Raw genomic sequence first — 20,472 nt, 5'->3', positions numbered from 1 at the left:
CGTAGGGAAAGTTCCAGAGCGAGCAAAACATTTTTTTAGAGATATATATTTGTAATACAAACTTGTGGCATGCAATAAAGAAAGCAAAAAGCAGTGGCCATGCAGAACATAACAGATGATAAAGGGAATAGAATGGAAAAGGTCTGAGCATATTTTATTTGTGAAGTGTTTCTAGGGTGCCTTGTGATTTGTTGATACGGAACGGGTGAAGAGCGTTGGACTTGTATATGAGATAAAGCTCCCTACCACGTCTGTCACGTGTGGATCTGAACCCAGTTTCTAGATGTTTCTCTAATTTAATGTTGTCAAAATTGTGGCCAGGAACGTGAAAGTGTTCGGCGACTGCTTTGGGGAGTTTGTTGGACGTGTCGGTTCTGTGTCCGGTAAGGCGGTTGCTCATTTATTGGCCGATTTCACCAATGTATTGCATAGAGCAGTCGCCGCATTCAATGCAGTATATGACATTGGAGCTTGTGCATGTGAATGCGTGGTTAACGGGGTGGTTGTAATTGCTCGCAGTGCTTAATTGATGGAGTTAGCGTGTTGAACGTGCTTGCATGGCCTTTTCCCTTCCCGTGCCTTTACTCTTTTATCCCCTTTATCATCTGTTATGTTCTGCACGGCCACTGCTTTTTGTTTTCTTTATTGCATGCCACAACTTTGTATTACGAATATAGGCGAGATGCGCTACAGCTTTGGAGCGATGCGAGCGCCACGCTGTGGCGGGAGCACGCATATATCTGCTGTCGCGGTGGCGATAGCTCTCGTCTGTTTCGCGTGCTCGTTGGCTATCACATTCTCTGCTTGTCGAATTCTTCGTATGTTGTGCCGTGGAAAACGAAACTCCTAATCGATGGTCGTCGAGTCAACTATTTCTGCACAACAAATATACAACGCGATGATATCCACGCGTCGTGTAACCCGTTTCTCGGAAAGTCACACGGGAAGCATAGGAGAGAACGTTGGATCACAACTGTTCACTGAATTGACGAAGTTCATCTACGCCTAGAAATTTCCAATGTGTGTCACATTTTATTTCACGATGAGGATTGACGATGAGGATTTCATGATGAGGAGTACAAACCTTTAAACGCCTGTTGCAGCCCAATGAAATGTGGGTACCAACGAAGAGAACTGTCGTATGCAGTGCGTCGTGCATTCCGTCGGTAACAAAACGAGCTATTTTGCAAACAGCACTCTTTATATTTCCACGCCCTTTCCTGACGCATACCTCCAAGCACATCACGACGTGGATGCGACTGACAAGGGTAATCGAAGGACAGGAGGCATGTTACCACTCATTTCGAAAACGTACGGTGGCAAGGCTACATATTTCTACATCATTGTGAACTCTGGCTTCCTGCGAAAAGGCGATGTGATTCTCAGTGTCAAGGATTTCCGGGGATACGTGCAGACATAGAGTCAACGAACGCCGTGTTAGTCATGCCACCCTTCGTAGTGGGACTTCTCGAATATATATATATATATATATATATCGAAAAGTTGGAGTTGGATCGGACGGCTACGTAATTATAGTTGAAATAAATGGGAGACAGAAGACGAAAGTAGGGGAAGTAACAAAAAAGGGGTTTATTAAAACTTAAAAATCATAAAAGTTAGGGAGGATGTCTACGTTACGGCGGAAGCTCCGCCTTCTTCGGGACAAAAGAGCTAAAAAGCTCTTTTAGCTCTTTTTAGCTCACAAGGGATATCTTCAAGAACACAAAGGTGATCGTTTGTGACAACGGCCCTGCGTTCACAAGTAAACGCCTCGCCGCATGGGCTCAAGAGAAGGGCATCCAGCTGAAGTTCACAGCCCCGTACCACCCCGCGGCAAACGGCATGGCTGAACGCGCGATTCGGGACGTGAAGCAGTTCGTTCAGCTATATCCAGACTTCCCCGGAGGATGGAAGACCTGCCTGGAAGCGGCTACGCACCACCACAACCGCTCATACAACCAAGCAATCGGTTGCTCCCCACATTTTGCCATGTACGGTGTTTCACCTGTCCTACAGGCCGACCGACTGCTGGGCATCGCCGACAACGTCTCTCTGAACGAGAAACGCAGGACACCCTCACAGATTCATCGATACAGACAGGCTATGAAGGAGCACTTCGATCGCCGTCACAGTCACCGCATTCCAGACATAGTCGTGGGCGACCTCGTCCTCATTCGTAAAGGCACACTGGACAGGGCGCCGCCACAGGGACCATTCGTGGTGGTCCAAACCGCCTCGAAGCATGGGGTACTAAAGACTATTGGATACAGACTTCCGGAAGACGACCGATTGCACATTGCCTCTATCAGCAATATTCTGAAATACAATCCCAGGAGGGATTACTCCAGACCCCCGGGGCCTATGTAAGGTGCCAACGAGGAGGACGAGAGGGTGGGGTCACGAGGAAGAAAGAAGAGGACACAGTTTTGGACTATTGGGTTCCTTCGAGAAGGAACGTTACATATATATATATATATATATATATATATACGGAAATACACGTAAATATAAGTAATATACTCGAATTCTGGTCACACTTGTACCCTAGATGAGCGACATATTAAACACGTGTAATGTGCTGATGAATTTGAATAGCCCTGTGCTGAAGCAATATTTTTGTTTAGTCTCTTAGTGTAGAGACTGGGAGTTGTTAGTATGACAAATGCCAAATACGCAGAACACTGCATGATATGGATTGCCATTTCGTGCACTGCCGGTGTCGGTAGCTCAGGTAGTTGTGTGTAGGCTTTTGCTGAGCACACCAGGTGCTCAAAATTGTGGGCAGTCTTATACCTGGCTGCACGTGCAGCATATGGCTAGCCATACTGCAGACCCCCCTTACGTGTAAATTTCCCAGTTATCCTTTAGTGTGTTAACACATGCAAGCAAAAAAAATTCAGCACAGAAGATTTCAGCCATACGTAAGCCCAAACACAACACACTCGACACGTCGCTCTACAGCATGACTCTGCGCGCGCTTTCCGCGAGGGGCGCTGTAGCACAATAGCTTGTGGCGCCTCTAGCGAAGCGCAGGTCGCCTATATATCTTTAAAAAATGTTTTGCTCGCTGTGGAATTTTCCCCACATAATCACTAAGCTTCTTAGCTTTCGGAATGCTTGCCAATTCCTGCCTGTTGTCCCGTTTCGTCCCCGTGTTCGTGAACCTCCCATTTCTGTAACCGGTCTGGAGCCAAGGTCACTTCGTTCACATAACCGCCTCCACACTCTAACAATGCGAGCATTCACTCCGGCCGTAGAAGCCCGTACGAACCCTTTCTTCCCTCCGGGCTGTTGACCCACTATTCGCATGAACCTTTAACACGTCACACCTAACCCTTTAAATACCATTGGCGGGAAGCCAGGGGTGTCACGAGGCGTCGCAGAATGGAACGGCGGTCTCGTCTCAGCAGAACAATAGTGATCCGTTGCCGATACGAGAGTGCTGCTTCTGCGGCGCTGTCGGACGGCTCATTTCCCACGACACCAGAATGGGCTGGAACCCACTGGAGAACTAGCCTGTGGCCTGGTGCATAGACAGTGTGGTAAGCCATTAGCACTTCTGTGACTAGGGGTGCGGATGGGCCTCGTATGCCGGAATTTCGAATAGCTTGAAGTGCAGATTTGGAGTCTGTGAAGACTGCCCATTCCCGCGGTGTAAAATCAGCGATGTGTTGTAGAAAGAAAAGAATGGCATAGAGTTCCGCAGCTGTGGAGGGGGTTGGACGTGAAAGGCATTGTCCTTGCACTACGCCTTCGGATGGTATGACGAATGCTGAGGCGGACTTGTTGTTTCGGGATGCGCCATCTGTTTATGCTGCCGTAAACGTAGAAAACTTCTCGCCTATGAGAGCCTGGAAATTGGCTCTATGGGAAATGGCATCTATGTTGAGCAGAGCTGATCCAACGCTGGCTTTCCGCATGCCACGAAACACCTCTCGTCAAGATGCTGCATTAATCCACCGAATGCGACTCGATGTGGCATTTACAGCTCAGTGGCGTTACCGCTTGAGACAACTTGACTCTCCCACCTGCTGCCACTGTGGTGCTCTTGAGGATCTGGAGCACATTCTTCTTCATCGCCCCCACTACCAACCTTGCCGAACCGTATTCTCCGAGTCTCTTCGTCAGCTGGACTCTCGCCCCTTCTCTCTATCGAAATTGCTTGGTCCCTGGCCCAATCCAGCCCAGCAACGATCTGCGCTCAATGCTCTTTTAACATTTCTGGACACCATCGGACTTCGACGTTATTGTGAAGGGGCTCATTATTTTATTCCCCACATCCCCACCAGCAATGGGGAAGAGTATGAACCTCCCCACTTTCCATCTCAAAATAAATTTGTTGTTGTTGCTTAAAGGAGCAGTCTAAGACCGAGAAAAAAAATAAGTTTTTGATCCTGATGGAATGTCCAATCACTAAATAACGTTTTCACGTAAGAAATATGAGCGTAGCAGAAAAATATCGCGCGCAGCAGTCGATTGATTCTCACGAGTGCGGAGAGCTCTCTCCTACTCCCGTGGAAGACACGTGAGAAATGACGGGCACCTCCGTCACGATGTGACGTTGTACGTTGCGTCCACTCCCAGGCCCGCAAGTGACCTCGGCTGCGATCTGACACCAGCAATAGTCAAGGTGACAGCGGGCTCCTTTCGCGCGCGTTGTTCTGCCGCGAGACGCATGCGCATCAGAAACGGCTAGCTTTCTTCTTCTTTCATTTGTTTTTTTTTTTTTTTTAGAGAACATGGCGTCGGAAACATTGGTCGTCTGATCAGTCTGCCGCCAGTCGATTCTTTTCGGTTGCACGGTGAAGACACGCAGTGCAACGAAATCGGGAACTCGCGTGTGGATCCGCACTCCTCGAAAAGGGAATGGGGACGTGCAGGTGCAGTGCGAGTGGAAGTTGCAATTGTTGAACTAGTTCAATAAGTTGCACACAGAAAGAACGCACTTTGTTTGTCTTGTTTGTCTTATGTTGCATCACTTCGCGAACAGCACGAACCGCCACCCTGCGTATCGCCTCATGTGGGATGCTGGCTCTTTTCGTTAGTTGGAGACGTGTATAATAAAGAAAAACAATGACTATAAGACACACGATCGCGTTACCATTATGAGCGTAATGTTTTATTGTTCGTTCGCACCTCTGTTTTATGCCTCAAACCAACAGAACATAATGAACCGCTGTCAACAAGGAGCATGCCGTGTCCGAAGCAGACGAATTTTCCGTAGCGAATGAGAGCACGTTTAACGTTTGACGTCACAGTCAATGGGGAGTGGCTCGTGACTGGAGCGCGCGAGCCTCCCGCCACGGAAGCGATTTTCTAAATCGAATTGCGCTCTAACAAAACATTGTTCAGCCGAAATATTTTACGAGAATGATTTTTACACACTGCTTGACAAATTAAAAACGGTTTTCAGCCATTCAAATTTCCTTTTCATGCTCCTTTAAATACCATGCCAATGATGAGGACGGTGCCCAGAAGAAGAACAGTCTCTGTTCGAAATATCGGCGGCTCCTGTCCTGAGGCAACTCCCTTCGTACTTCTCTACCGGTTCGCTGGATTTCTACCCATCTACACTTCGCACACAGCATGGCACACGGAGCCCAGTGGAAGCGGAAGCGACTTGCATTGGATTGGATACCATTGCGGCGAACGCACCTATACCCGACTGCCTGACAAGGAAGAAATAATTATTTTGAGCGTTGTTATAAGTTGGGTCTTCTAGAACATGACTTTAGTAGTGTTACCGGAGATCCTGTAAAAATAGTGCATGTATGCAGGATTTATAGCGCATATCTCGAAGATTTGTAGTGCATACTTGCATACATATTTTGCAGTGTTTTAGTGCATGTTTATTCGAGTTTCATGCACCTGTTTTTTAAATTATGCGAGTCAAAATGTTTGTACTATACAAAAGACAACTCACAGAGAAACATTGCTTGCTTGCTCCTCCAGAATCTTTCATTTTATAAATTTGCAGAGGAGGGGTACCCTGTGGTACCGATTGCGATCAGAATAAGGTGCTAATATACAGAACGGTGTTCTTTGTAGCATGGCAAACGGTTTGCACCGAGAGGAGAGGATGCGGCAAGCCTCAAGGAACACGAAGCATGGCTCCTAAAAGAAGCTCGAAATCCGAACCCAGATGAGGCCCAAGTCAATACCCGTATGGACGCCACCTTTAGTGAACGAGCGGCTGTGTTTGCAAGTCTCCCTTCAATATCAACCATAGAACAGCGCTACCCGTATTTGACGGATGCTGCTCGGGTATGTATTACTGTTCTTTGTTCCGACAGTTTGATACTGTTTTTACGGAGCGCTTTGCAAAGAAAGCAATGAAAAATTAGCACTACCGGCGTTGCAGACAGGTGTTCCTTTTGATGTAGCAAGTGTAACTGAAGCACAGCAAATATAGCCCCAGATTTCCCTTCATTGCTCTTTTTGTGACATGTACTGTGTTTAGTAATGAAATACACTACATGTTAATGTTCCTTTCAGTTTTTCAGGGAGTATGAAAGGCACCATGACAAAAACGCACTTGGGCAGACCCAGTATCGCCTTCAACGAATAAGGCACCTTGCCGTTAGTGGCAAAATCAAATGCAGTGCAGACCTTCTGAAGACCATTAAAGATCTCCTCTGGAATTCCGGATCTCCCCCTCGGCACAACTCACAAGAAACGCAAGCGCATAGACAGATATTGCAACTGTAACATCTCTAGTTGAATCCTCTTGTGTCAAATTAATTCAGACTTGCTGCCTACCTGCATTGAGGAAGTAATAGTGACGGACATCAAAGAGACAAAGGCCATGAAAACTATTTTTGCCCGCAATGTAAGCCCTTTGGTACTGCAACTCTGCAAAGCTTTCGAACTGTGCTACACTGTTCATAAATCAGAAGGGTGAACCACATGTGGTCTGCCTGGTGGAAAAAGCTTGAGTCCGGGTACCTGACACACATCTTCTACAATGCTAACACACTTCTTGTACAATGCTGCCCGGCCTCATGCTTTTTCACCACTAGAGAGCTCCATTGCCAGCTTGCCTGCTTTTATGGCATTCTCTCAGTGCTCTGATTGATTCCTTTCTGTTTTGTCGCCCTTCCAGGGAAGCATACCAGCTACGCCATGCCTGGTGCTCTCTGAACCTGATATCCGTGGCGCGCAAGAAATGCAGCTTCGTGTGGACCGGACCAGGTTGTTCCGAGTCATGGAGGCCCAAGAAGGAATAGCTGCGTATTTCATATTTAATATAGAGTATGACAAGCACGCATACATGCATCCTGCAACGTCTGTGCCTTGGGATCGACGAGACCAGACTGCGGGCAGTTGCACTGAAATTCATGGCAGCAAGTGATGTTATTGTGTCTCCATTTCCCAGCAGCACCCCCTTCTGTGATATTAAACCCTCGTACTGATAATAAAGATGCTTGCCAGTAATGATGTGTCCCCTCGTTGTGTTATATAGAGGCGAGGCGACAAACTGCGGGTTCGTCGGGGATTTGGGCGCACAAATTCACGGAATGCATGCAGTACCAAGGGTCCCATTTAAAGGGTGGATTGCCAAACATCCCAAAAGGGTGTTAGTCATGAACCACTCTTCATACACTCAAAAAGGTGTAAAAAAAAGTTTAGTGTGATAATGAACCTTTTTGTCTGTTTAACTCCTTGATGAGCGATTTGGCATTTCCTCGGCGGCATCTCGGCTACAGAGCAATGTACTGAACCGTTTTCCTAGCTGGAGTTGAGGAAAATGTAGTGATGAATAGAAAAGAGGGACAACTTGCAAACTGAAATATATTTATCTTATAATAAGTTGTGGGCGGGAGTTCATGTAAAATGGACATGTTTTATTGCGTTCTAACGGATATCCTAACGTTTCTCCACACATTACCAATCACAACGACCCCAAATCTACAATATTTCATAAGTCATGTAATCGCATGTTTTTGCATATGTCGTTTTGATCGTCATATGATACGAAGGTGGCGTATCACTTCATATTTAGCCGCGGTTTGTCCGCATATTACGTTAAGCTTTGGCACCATTCGAAACGTTTGGCCATGCATCACAATATTGATGCATATTCGGTGTATTTAGACGTTTTGCGCTACATATCAGCACGCATATTTTGGGAGATTTCTGCGCATTAAGCCCCGGGTCCTAATAATGATGCACAATAGAAATATAAATGAGTAACAAATGCAAATCCATAGGTTTTGGCAACGTACTGTACAGCGGTGCGCCCGATAATGTACTACGGTGCTTACTTCTATGGCTGACTGCCACGCTGGTCCACCTATGCAACATAAATAAGATACAATGACAGCACATTCGAAAATAAATTATATGAAATATATTTGGCCCATTTGGCCTAATGTATGCTGCAGACAGTCCCACTTCGCCTACTGATCCGTGTCACGTGATGGAAGAAGGCGGTCCACTAGCGTGCTGCCAAATGTCACTTTCGCATCTTCACATAACTTTACAACCTCGTTGGGTTTATTCAAGCATAGCATTATTGCATTTTTTAGTACTTCCTGAAAAGCAAATGCGAGAAATTTGTTATTCTTTGTCGGGAAGTCAAAGTTAGTTAAGCATCGCCACCTAGCAACTTTATCCCTTTGCTAATTATATTCAAGCGTGCTGCCAAAAGTCACTTTACCTGTGTATTTCGTATCTGTGTGCTAAACTAATGAGGTCCGTCACAGGTCACGTGCACAGGTACCACGTCACGACCATCTGGTTGGTCACGGCGTACCCTTCGTCATGCCTTCGTGTTCCCTCCGCTCTATTCACGAGTGGAGTTTTCTTTCTTTCTTTCTTTTCATTCTTTTTTTTTTTTAGGCGAGCAGAAACTCAAAAATCTGCCTCTTATTTTTTTCATTCGAAGTCGAATTCTCTGAGCCGCACGAAGGACCTGTGTCCCTGCTAGTGATTTTGCAAAGTGGTACATTCTAAAAACTGAACTTCGCCGCATAGCACGTCCTGCGCCAACCATTGCGACGAATGATAGGATTATCGCCTCTGATTCGAGGAGAGAGGGAGGCGTACGCATTTTCGTGTCAACTATCGTATATCCAAACTGATACAAAAAGGCGTACCCCCCCCCCCCCCCCTCTGTCTTCGAATCAGGAGCGAAAACCCATTCATACGTGGCAATGGTTGTCGCAGAGCGTGCTATGCCGTGAAGTTCAGTTTTCAGAGTGCAGCAGGTCCATTTCCCTGACCAGTCTATCTGGAAACTTATATGTTTTTTACGTTAAACATTCATCCATCCATCCATTCATGAATTAACGAAAACGTTTTACTCGATAATAATATATACATTTTATTATATATATATATATATATTATATTATATACTATTATATATATATAAAATGAATATAAAATATATATATATATTATATACTAATATTATATATATTTTATTATAATTTGTGGTATCGCACACACCTTCGTTTGCAAATGTAAAGGGTTCTTGTTCCGGACGACGTAAGGTTGTCGTCGGACGAGCGCATTCATTTCTTGCAGACGTCACTATCGGGACGGGGCACGTAAGTAACGCCCACTTGTCGACAGTCCCGTTTCGCCTAATGAGATTGCGCAGCAGTCCCATTTCACCTAGCGCCAGTCACCTTTCCCGCCTCTTTAATCCGATAATCCGGATTAGGCAAAATGGGATGTAACCCTCTCAAACGGGGCAGACGTAGCCTGCGCTTGTGTCCCTGATCTTCGGAGCATCAACAGAACACATATTGTTGCTCACAGAAGTCACATCCCTGATGGACTCGTTATATGTAACGGACGCTCTCCATGTTCCGGGCGCAACTTCTCCTGCAGCATTTTTTGCGTCGACATATCCAGGAGGGTAGCACCGACGATCCTGTTCAGATTCCATTTCGTCCTGTGTCCTCACATATTTTTATAGAGAGACAGTGCTCATCACGATGGCTTTCAGGGTTGGCTCATGTCGAACGTGAAGAGCACCGAAATTAATGTATGGCGTTTTAATCCTGCCTAAAACTAAAACACACATGATATACCGTTACAGAAAAATATGAGTAAAATAAATCCGGGACAAATCCATGCAAAAGGTCTTTTGTGCCCTCGAAAGAAGTCCGAAGAGGAATGGCTGTCTAAAATTTAGCGGAAGGTCTTCCTTCGAAGGTCAAAGATGGAATGGAAAGTAGAATTTGAAAATCACAACCTAAGACTAAAAAAAAAGTATTGATTTTATGTTTTCTGACATAACAGCAGCAAAGGTCATAATGCGCCAAGTCTGTGGTAAAAAGCATACTTGTGTTCTGTTTCATATAATTCGTTTTCGAATGTGCTGTCATTGTACCTTATTTATGTTGCATACGTGAACCAGCTTATCGTTTAATGTTTAGAGCAGAGGAATTAGTTTAGTGCAAGAGGAACAAGAGCAGCACTTGAGCAGAGCTCAAGCAGCCTATATGCTGCAAATGTGCATTTCATTGTTCTCTTTACAAACAATATGTCAGGGTAATAAGACTAACAGAGGGCAGGTCAACAGAGAGCACAGTAGAGAAAAAAATATACTGCGTAGATCACCAAATTACGAACGCGTAGAATTTCTTGCACTGCACAATCGAGTACATCATCATACCATCATCTAGCTCATTGCGTTTGACAACACGCAGTTTTGAGAATGCGTTCTTTCAGTAGAAAATGGTACGGCGCCGAAACCATACCACTGTACATAAGCTCTATCCCCGTATACCAGTACATACAATTGCTTCAAACGTGTCCTACCCAAGCTCAGGTAGGACACATTCTACGGACACAGCCTACTTATTCGAACGATTCGGAAAATGACATTTTGCAAAATGATATTTTTGGCACTGCAATCCCTGTACCTAGCACCACAATATGCACTCGAAACAGATAGGGTTGAAACCTGTCCGTATTTCACCTGAGCAGTTCAGAAACACAAGGCTTGCGTTCGGTGTCCAGGTGAAAGTGTAACCCGGACAAAAAAGTTTCGGAAATTGACGAAGTCGAAGTAAAAATCAAAAGCCTCACGACTTGAGTTTTTTTTTTTTTTTTTTCGTTTGCACCATCGTCGCCATATACTGACGCCCTTACAAAAATTGGTTTGGCCTGACCATAGACCCCCTTTGGACATTGTATTTCCTCTGTCTTTGGACATTTCCTCTGTTTGGACAAAATACCACATATGGTCTAGAGCCATTATTTCTCCTCCCTATTGCTTTCCTGTCCATTGCATTTTTCTCCAAATGTGGTCTATGGACCATGTTTGGAAAAATAGTCGTGCCACAAGCATGGACAGTTTCTTGGCTTTCTTTGGCTGCACAGTAAAGCGAATGCTAATATGGAAGTATTATGATGATGATGATGATTCGGGTTTTCATGGCGCATAAGCAACGAAGGCCATAATGCGCCAAGACAATGGTAAGAAAAGTACAAGCTAAAAGTATAGCGATTTAGTAAAACACAACTTTACAGTTAGAGTATCAAAGGACATAAAATCAAATAACTAAAACTACAATGCAGGTAAAATACCAATGTCTTGAAAGAAGTTAAAAGCACGTTCAAACGGTAAAAGAGCCTCATCCCCCAGCAAAAGGGAGGGATGTAGACGTGTATGGTATGTGTACAATTCGTGAAAATGGTGAAGTCGGTGTGTGTCGTATGATGGACATGTAATGAGCATGTGAAGGACTGATTTCGTCTCGTCGCATCTCATGCAATGCGGAGCCTCTTTATTGCAGAGGAGATGGGTGTGGGTGAAATGCGTGTGCCCAATTCTCAGCCTGGCAGAAACAACTTCATGAAGACGACTGTTAAAACACTCTGTCCGTTTTGCAATGGTAGGCTTAACTATATGAAGTTTGTTGCTGTGCAGTGTATCCCAGTGCTGTTGCCATTTGTTGTTTATGGCCCTCATAAGTGTAGGTCGGAGGTCTTGGGACGGTACATCAAAATAATTCACCTCAGATGAAAGAGCAGTTGTAGCAGCTGCATCAGCGAGTTCATTACCGGGCATACCCACATGACTGGGTACACAGCAGAATGTTAAAGAGAGACCCTTTTTTATTACCTTACCAGCAAGGCACTATGCTTTCTGCACAAGGAGGTTTTTGGACACCACCATGTTGCCTATTGCTTGAAATGAGCTTAGAGAATCTGTGTAAATGACTGATGACTTGGTGTGACTTTCTAAGATTTAGCTCAGTGCGAGGATTATTCCGTATACTTCGGCATTAAAAACTGAGAGCATGTGAGGCAGACGATATGATTGTGTGAATCCATCAGTCACCGTTGCACATGAAACTGAGGTGCGTGTTTTGGAACCGTCAGTGTAAAAATCTCTGTGTTGCCCAAAACTTTCTTTAAGGGACTCAAACTCCTGCTGGAGCACAACAGGTGGTGTGTTCTGTTTCTTAAACATAGTCAGGGATCTATTGAAACATGAAGGTGATTGCCACGGCGGGACCCGTGGGCTAGCCTGCACTATGGTGAAATCATCATGTGGGAAATTGTAATCCTCACATCCCTGGAGAACGCGCATGCTAAATGGGGGAATAATGCTGGGTTTATTAAGAAAGAGCTCCTTGAAGCGTGTCCCTTTAACGCAGGAAATGACTGGGTTACTGGGATAGCCTTTTACCCTCAAAGAGTACGAAACAGACAAGTAAAATCTCCTTCTTTCCAGTGACCATTCGTTACTCTCAACATAGAGGCTTTCCACTGGCGATATGCGGAAAGCATTAGTTCTCAAACGCAGTCCCTGGTGATGTACTGGGTCTAAAATCTTCAGGACAGATTTCCGAGCAGACCCAAAGACAACACATCCATAGTCCATTCTTGACAGCACTGTGGACGCATAGACCCTGTGCAGAGTGTCACGATCTGCTCCCCAAGATTTGTGGTACAGCATTTTCAATAGGTTTAGGAATTACATGCATTTTGTTTTAAGGCTCTTGATGTGAGGTAAGAAGGTGAGCTTTCTATCAAGGATGACCCCGAGAAATTTGTGTTCACCCTTAATAGCAAGGTCCTGTCCGTTCAGCTTAAGAGCAGGTGGAGGAAACAGTCCCCTCACCCTCGAAAAATGAACACAAACGGTTTTCTCATGTGAGAACCTGAATCCATTCTCATGGGACCATTTCGTAAGCTTATTTAAAGTTAGCTGCACCTGTCGTTCACATGTTGCTAGATTCGTGGAAGAGAAGGAAACCTGAATGTCATCCACGTACAGTGAATACGACATGGAAGGTGGGATTATGCTAGCTACTGAATTGATTTTCATTAGAAACAGAGTGACGCTAAGGACGCATCCCTGCGGCACTCCATCCTCTTGGACGAAGGGACGGGATAGCGTTGCTCCAAGCCGCACTCGGAATGACCTGTCTTCGAGGAAGTTTGTTATACACCTAAGGAGGCGCCCCCTGATCCCGAAAGAGTACATGTCTTGTAGGATACGGACAAATGCTTCACGGACCATTGTTTCTTGTCGTACGAGGTGGTCAGTTGTAGAACACCCAGCGCGAAAACCACATTGCAGTTCCGAAAGACATTTGTTTTCTTTGAGGAAATGTACCAGCCGAGCATTGACCATACGCTCTAACGTTTTGCCGATGCAACTCGTGAGAGCGATGGGTCGATAACTGGCCGGGCTTGAAGGTTCCTTTCCAGGTTTTAACAAAGGAATTATAGTGGAAATTTTCCAGGCTGAGGGTAATTTACACTGAACCCAAACCTGGTTAAAAAATTGCAGTAAAACCTCTTTGGATGCCTCAGACAGATGGATCAGCATACAATACATCACCCTGTCTGGGCCTGGTGAAGTTGTCTTTGTATGCTTTAAGGAACGACTTAGTTCTACTTTGGTGAATGGCTGAATATATATCAAACTGTCTCCGCAATGCTTTGGAATTTTCTTCCTCTCTGCACTACGTTTTACTTTGAGGAAATCATTGCTGTAGTTGGAGGAAGAGGAAACACTTTCAAAATGCTCACCAAGAGTATCAGCTTGTTCCTGTAAGCTTTGACATGGCTGACCGTTAACTACTAAAAGAGGAGTAGCACGGCTCATGTGTACACCTCTGATCTTATGAATGCGATCCCAAATAAGTTTAGAAGGAGAATTGGAAGACAGGGATGATACAAAACTGTGCCAAGGGGACCGCTTTGCTTGCTTGCGCATCCACCTGGCTTTGGCTCTTGCCTTTTTGAAGAGAACAAGGTTTTCTTCACTGGTGGGGTATCTCCGAAATCTGCCCCATGCCCGATTCTGAGCTTTTCGTGTTTCTTCACACTCCTTGTTCCACCAGGGTTTTGGTCGCTTAGGCAAGCGACCAGAAGTTTCGGGAATACATTGTGTTGCTGCGTCAAGGATGACATTAGTTATGACATGGTTTGCTTCGTCAGTTGTCATCCTATCAACAGGGATTAAAGACAGGTCGCATTTTTCAGAAAAAGTGTTCCAGTCGGCTTGTTCAAGTTTCCACCTGGGGGGACACGTTGTCAAGATATGTACTTGAGGCAGGTACTTCAATACCACTGGAAAGTGGTCACTTCCCAATGGATTCTCTTTTACTGACCACTCTAAAACTCCAAAAAGAGATGGACTACATAGAGACAGATCTAATGCCGATAAATATTGTGTAACGGAATGTACAAACGTAGGAGATCCTGTATTCAAAAGACAGACGGAAGATGATAGCAAGACTTTTTCTATCATCTTTCCCCGACAGTCGATCCTTGTACTACCCCAGAGTGGGTTGTGCGCGTTAAAATCGCCTAAAAGAATGAAAGGAGTTTAAAGTTGGCTGCATAGACCTTCTATGTCGTTTTGCGTGATGTATGCTGTTGGCGGCAGATAAACAGAGCAGACAGTGACTACTCTGTCCAGGCACACCTGCACTGCTACAGCTTCCAACTGTGTATTGAGGTTAACTGCCCTGGATGGAACAGACGCTCGTGTGACAATCGCCACACCTCCAGATGAACGATTCGTGTCATTTCGATCCTTTCGGAATATGTTGTGTCTACGTAAAGGAGTTGGGGAGGTTGTATTCAAGTACGTTTCCTGGAGACAGAAGCATGCTGCATTGTAGGTATCAAAAATATCATTTACATCATCTAGATTTGAAAACAAACCACGGCAATTCCACTGGAGGAAGTGGTTCATAATGGCGGCAATTCCAAGAAGAAACCAAACGAAGCGCAGCACTTGGTTATGCCGACTGAATAGCACTTGTTTCATTTAGGAGGTTGGACCCTTCGCAGGGGTGGCTTCTGTGGTTCGCTTATCTTTACTCCTCTTCCTCTGCCTTTTTTTCGTTTTTCTCTTGGATGCATTTCAGGGACGCTTGATGATGACTCTTGCGACATTCTGTCGTCATCATCAACCTCCATGCTTTGAGTGCTTTTTTGGGTGGTGGCTGTCACACCTCCGTCCCAAATCGACTGCAGACCATCGGCTTTAGAAAGAGCCGTGGCTGCTTCTTTTTGGCCAGTTGGACGGCTGACCTCCGTTGTAGCAGGAGACACCTGAGTGTCCCCAGCTTCCTCTTGGGGAGCGTGGGGTGGAGGCTCAATAACCTGCGAGCAGGTTTGAGTCTCCACGGATTTCCTCTGTGGTGCCACTCCCCTACGCACCACTTCGGAGAAACTGCCTTTCTTTTGAAATTCGTACTGGGTTCTAGCTAGGGGTGTGCGAATATTCGAAGTTTCGAATACGATTCGAATAGTTCGCGCTATTCGAATGGTATTCGCAAATGGTTACAACTATTCGATTTTTTCGAATATTTTTCGAATATTACCGGAAATTGCCGTGACTGCCCGTTCGTGAGAGGCCGCAGGTAGAATTGTGTACAGAAAACCAAAAATGCGCGTAAAAGAGGGCGGATTCCGCAAAATTGGTACTCCATGCGCGCAGGTATGAGTCCTAGAAGTCCCCTGCACTTCGTTAAGCGTGTTTAGCGCAAACCTAGTGCAACCATATCGCCATCGTCACCGTCCTTCCTTCTCCTCCTCTTCTTCCTGTTGACGCATGCTACTCACGTGCGCGAGTCGAGCTGTAAACCGAAACTTTGGAAGTGCAACTGGTGCCGCAGTCTTCACGCCGCTACGCCGTTCTCCGGCACAATGGAAACGCCTGACGAATGCCCTACGAAGAAAAAGAAGCGCAGTGCAGTGTGGAAGTATGGCGGGCTAGAATGTATACGTATTGCAGATACATAATCCGTTGGTATGAACACGTGATAAACGGCGATGTGGTACGTCAACCACGAGGCCGTCCACTGCTTCGTCATGACGCCGTTCCAACTGTCCTTCCCGAACGTGAAGGCAGGAAGAGAAGCGCAAGTCCCGGCGACGACTATCAGCATGTCAAAAGGGCGTCGACTAGCTCCACCATTGCTACACGTCATGATGACGCCCTCAAGGATGCAGACCTTTCGTCCGAAGTTGGAGAGAGAGAGTGTGTGCCGTGTGACAAAAGAGACCACTTTGCCAAATCCCTAACGTGCCCTACATCATACTGGTCCCGTATCACTTTCAAAAATGAACAGGACATCGTAGCGTACGCTACATTCCATCTGGATGAAGGTTACCGGAGCACTGTCTGCCTACAAAAGACTGTTTTGTTAGATATCAGTCAACCTGCTGCAGTATGCAATGTTTTTATTGGGGGACATTTGCACAAGACCACAACGATCACAAGCAAAATATCAGCAGAAGATCTTCTCCAAGACATTGACAAGATAGTGTGTTGCAGAGGAGCTGGAACAGTCGACGAATTTGCGACGCTTAGCTTGGAATCGTCGAGTATTTCTGTATGCGGCAAGAGGATCGCATCGAAACGATGCAACGGCTCATCTGGTATGCACCGCTACATGTGCGAATTTCTAATCCTGTTAACACTAACCCTAATGCACTAGCCCCATTAACACCACACAAAATTACCCCGAATGACGACTTCGTACCACTTTTCTGCGTTTTAACGCATCCATCCGTGTTTGATGCACCAGAATGTATAGTGAATCACGAGAATATCGACAAAAATATTTCCCAGGGCTACCACCTAAACCCGTAGACGCATTATAAAACACAGTGAAGCTTCATTGTGTTCTCTACATTTGCGCTCAGCAGCTATGTAAGGGAGGTGTTCCGGAAAAAAAAATTACCGGAAGAAATGGTCCCGGGTTCGAAGTCTCTTTCTTGCCACATAAGCAGTGGAAAGAAGCCCTCATTCGAATCGGCATTCTGATAGGATAACAATAAATCGCTGCTTCAAGTTGCGAGACCATTCTGATAGGAATAGATGAAAGAAAGGAGGAGAGATCTTGGCCGTTCTTTACGCCCGCGTTATCGACGATCGTTTATTGCTACTCCTGAGAGACTGACCAGAGGATTGACGGGAGGGGCAGAAGAAAATAAAATGGAGATGGCGCCGTGATTACTACTAACACCCTCCTTTCTTTTTTTCCTTTTTTACAAAAAATTATCTTCTTCGTCCAGATCCCAAAAGTGGTATTTGCTTGTTTTGCAAGCATCTTCGACGAAGCTTGTTGAAGAAACGGCATAGGGTGCAGCCCGTGAAAACAAGAGTGTCGCGCCTGCAAGCTCGCTTGAAAGCACTAAGCCGGAAGTCCAAGCAAATACGTGGCCTAAAAGTATCCCTGGAACAGATGCGCCGAAAGAATGCAGAGGTGGAAGATAGGGCTCTCGAGGAAAAGGTTAGTGGGAAGTAGGGTTGCCACCTTTCGTAGCGAAAAATACCGGCTGAGGGAGAGGAGGTGGAATAGAGAGAAAGGAGGAAAGGCTTGTGGAAAAGAGAAAGGGGGTAAGGGGTGGACGAGCACACACACACACATAGAGAGAGAGAGAGAGAGAGAGAGCGCTCAAGGTACTACGAGGAAACATGTTCCTGTGTGTGGCTGTATCACTGATGCTAGTTTTAGCGCGGTCTTCAAAGTAGCTATGAATCTTTACCAACTACTGCATCTCTCCACTCTTAGCAGCGGTCTAGAACACCCGGCTTTCTGCCATTTCGTATCCGCATAGCTGCCTTCCGGAAAATTGGAAGACACACATACAGTGGCTTTTCGTCGCTGGTCCCTATCACTTAGTGATAAAATAAATAACATTCACACATACATACAAAACGGCCGGCTTCCACAATTCGAGGGAGAACGTTTTCCTTTGTCCTTAGCCTTGCGATCACTGCGTGATCTATGGTTCTCATGCTTATAATAATTAAAAACAATTCTTTAGATCAAAATGCTCCCGGCGAAGCAGCAGGAGAGCGTCCGCCACTGCTTCTCTGCAACTAAAAGAAAGTCGCAAAAAGGATTCGCCTACAGCCAGGACTGGCTTTTGGAGTGTATTATCCTATACATGAAGAGTCCAAGGCTGTACAAGCACCTTAGGCGGGGAAAAATCTTAGTCCTACCAAGTCGGTCTTGTCTAAAGAGCTATCTAAAAGTAGGTTTGGCAGCGAGCCGTTTTTGTCAACAACGTCGCATTCATGAATTACTCAACCACGTACTCTACGCTCACAGAACTTCAAGGGAGGTTTCGGATTTAACCGGAAGGTGTTTGATGCAATTCGGGTCAAGGCACTGACTATGGATCCATATAGAAGACACGGGGGAATCGTCCTGGATGAAATGAAGCTCTCCGAGCAGCTTACTTCTACATCATCCGGCGAGGTTGTAGGCTTCGTCGACCTTGGCTCCTTTACTCAAGATGGTGCAAAACACGCAACAGCAGACCACGGCATGGTCCTCATGTTCCAGCCGTTCGTGGGAAAATGGACCCAAATAGTGGGTAAGAACGGCGCCCTCGGATGCTCATGTACGGTGCTTTTCGTACGCAACACGCATAGGCACTGGAAAGACTACGCTGTGTAACAGTACAGGCGCCTTTAGCACAATATAGCTCCGAATAATCGAAGGCTGCTTAATATAGTTATAGGTAAGACTAACCACGAGGTGCATAATTTGTCCGACAGTGATTCACCCAAAAGCCCTTCATGAACATTGTCTTATTATAGTTAGGCGTTTATGTTAGCACACTTGGAGAATTCGCGCGTGTGTACCGTTCTGCCTCTCACTATACGACCTATAGTGGCAAAATCGCGCCACTTCGTATATCTATTGCATTTTTATGTATTTTCCCAATCATCGTTAGTATTATTTTTGTTGTTGTTGTTGTTATTGCTTTGTCTGATGCATAAAAGTTTAAGCATTTGTTTTTAATCTCCCAGGGGTATTCTCCTCCCGCGGAAACGTCAAAGCACATATCCTCATCAAAGTAGTAACCGAAGCAGTGTTGCTCTGCGAGCAAGCCGGGCTCTATGTTGATTATGTGTGCTGCGATGGGGCGTCCTGGAATAGGTCAATGTGGCACATGCTACACGTGAAGGCGACAAGCAGTACAGACGTGAAATGCAGAATTGCTCATCCTGCGGACCCCAGACGGTTCCTGTATTTCATGTCCGATTTCCCTCACCTTATCAAGTGTGTCCGAAATAGCCTCTACAAAGCTGGTTTTGAAACACACCGTGGAAAGGTGAGGAAAAGTTGACGTATAGCATAGTAGCGACTGCCATTATGCCCCGTCTGTACAAAACTCTGTACTCTACACGACAGACACCGAGTTATTTAGCCGGTGTCGTGCGTTAGCCGCAGAGCAAGGCGGGGGTTCCGTCGCACTAACAGGTGCCTGAAATCGAGGGGACATTGGTGGGTTGCAGCGTCGCAGCAGCCTTCAAACGTATCACCTGACGGTCAATTACATGCGAGAACGGCGGCGCATTTCGCGAGGCAGGCATGAGGATGTCTTTTTTTCCCTCGTAGTTTTTCCTCCTTCCTGGACAACAGGCTCTTTGCTCCAGACATTGAAACTGGGAAAGATATTCTGGGTCCTGATATTCAAAAGGTTGAGAAAGAGCCGCGAAACGTGTGCGTGACGATAGTCCTTGCGGTTGACGACTTATTGGAAAATTTAATACGACGGCGCCGACAACATACGATTAACAAGAACGAATTTAGCTATGGCTTCTTGTATTCTTCATAGATATGAGGGCAACAAAGTATATTTTGTCGACTTTCACCAACCTCAGTTGCTTCGGAAGGCGTAGTTGTGTCAACTGTCAACGAATAACTACAACTAGCGCTGTAAAGTGAATAATATTTGCATACATGAGCATTTGCAAATGTTTGCATACACTACTTTTTGAATATCGCATCGCTTTTGAGGTACCATTACGTATGCGGTCAAGCACCTCAGTCCATCGTCCATGTATTGTTGACGTCCTTTTGTGTTTACGCGCCCATTTTAGTATTGGCTTACATCTGAGCGAATAGCGGGCACAAAACGTGTGTGCGTGGGCAGCGTACGTTATGCGTAAGTTATACTCACTTGCTCCGTTTTTGTCCCTATACGATAACAAAGGTACTGTGGGAGCATATA

This window comes from Ornithodoros turicata, chromosome 3, assembly GCF_037126465.1.
Source record: "Ornithodoros turicata isolate Travis chromosome 3, ASM3712646v1, whole genome shotgun sequence".
Classification (NCBI taxonomy): domain Eukaryota; kingdom Metazoa; phylum Arthropoda; class Arachnida; order Ixodida; family Argasidae; genus Ornithodoros; species Ornithodoros turicata.
This window is presented reverse-complemented; position numbering follows the sequence as displayed.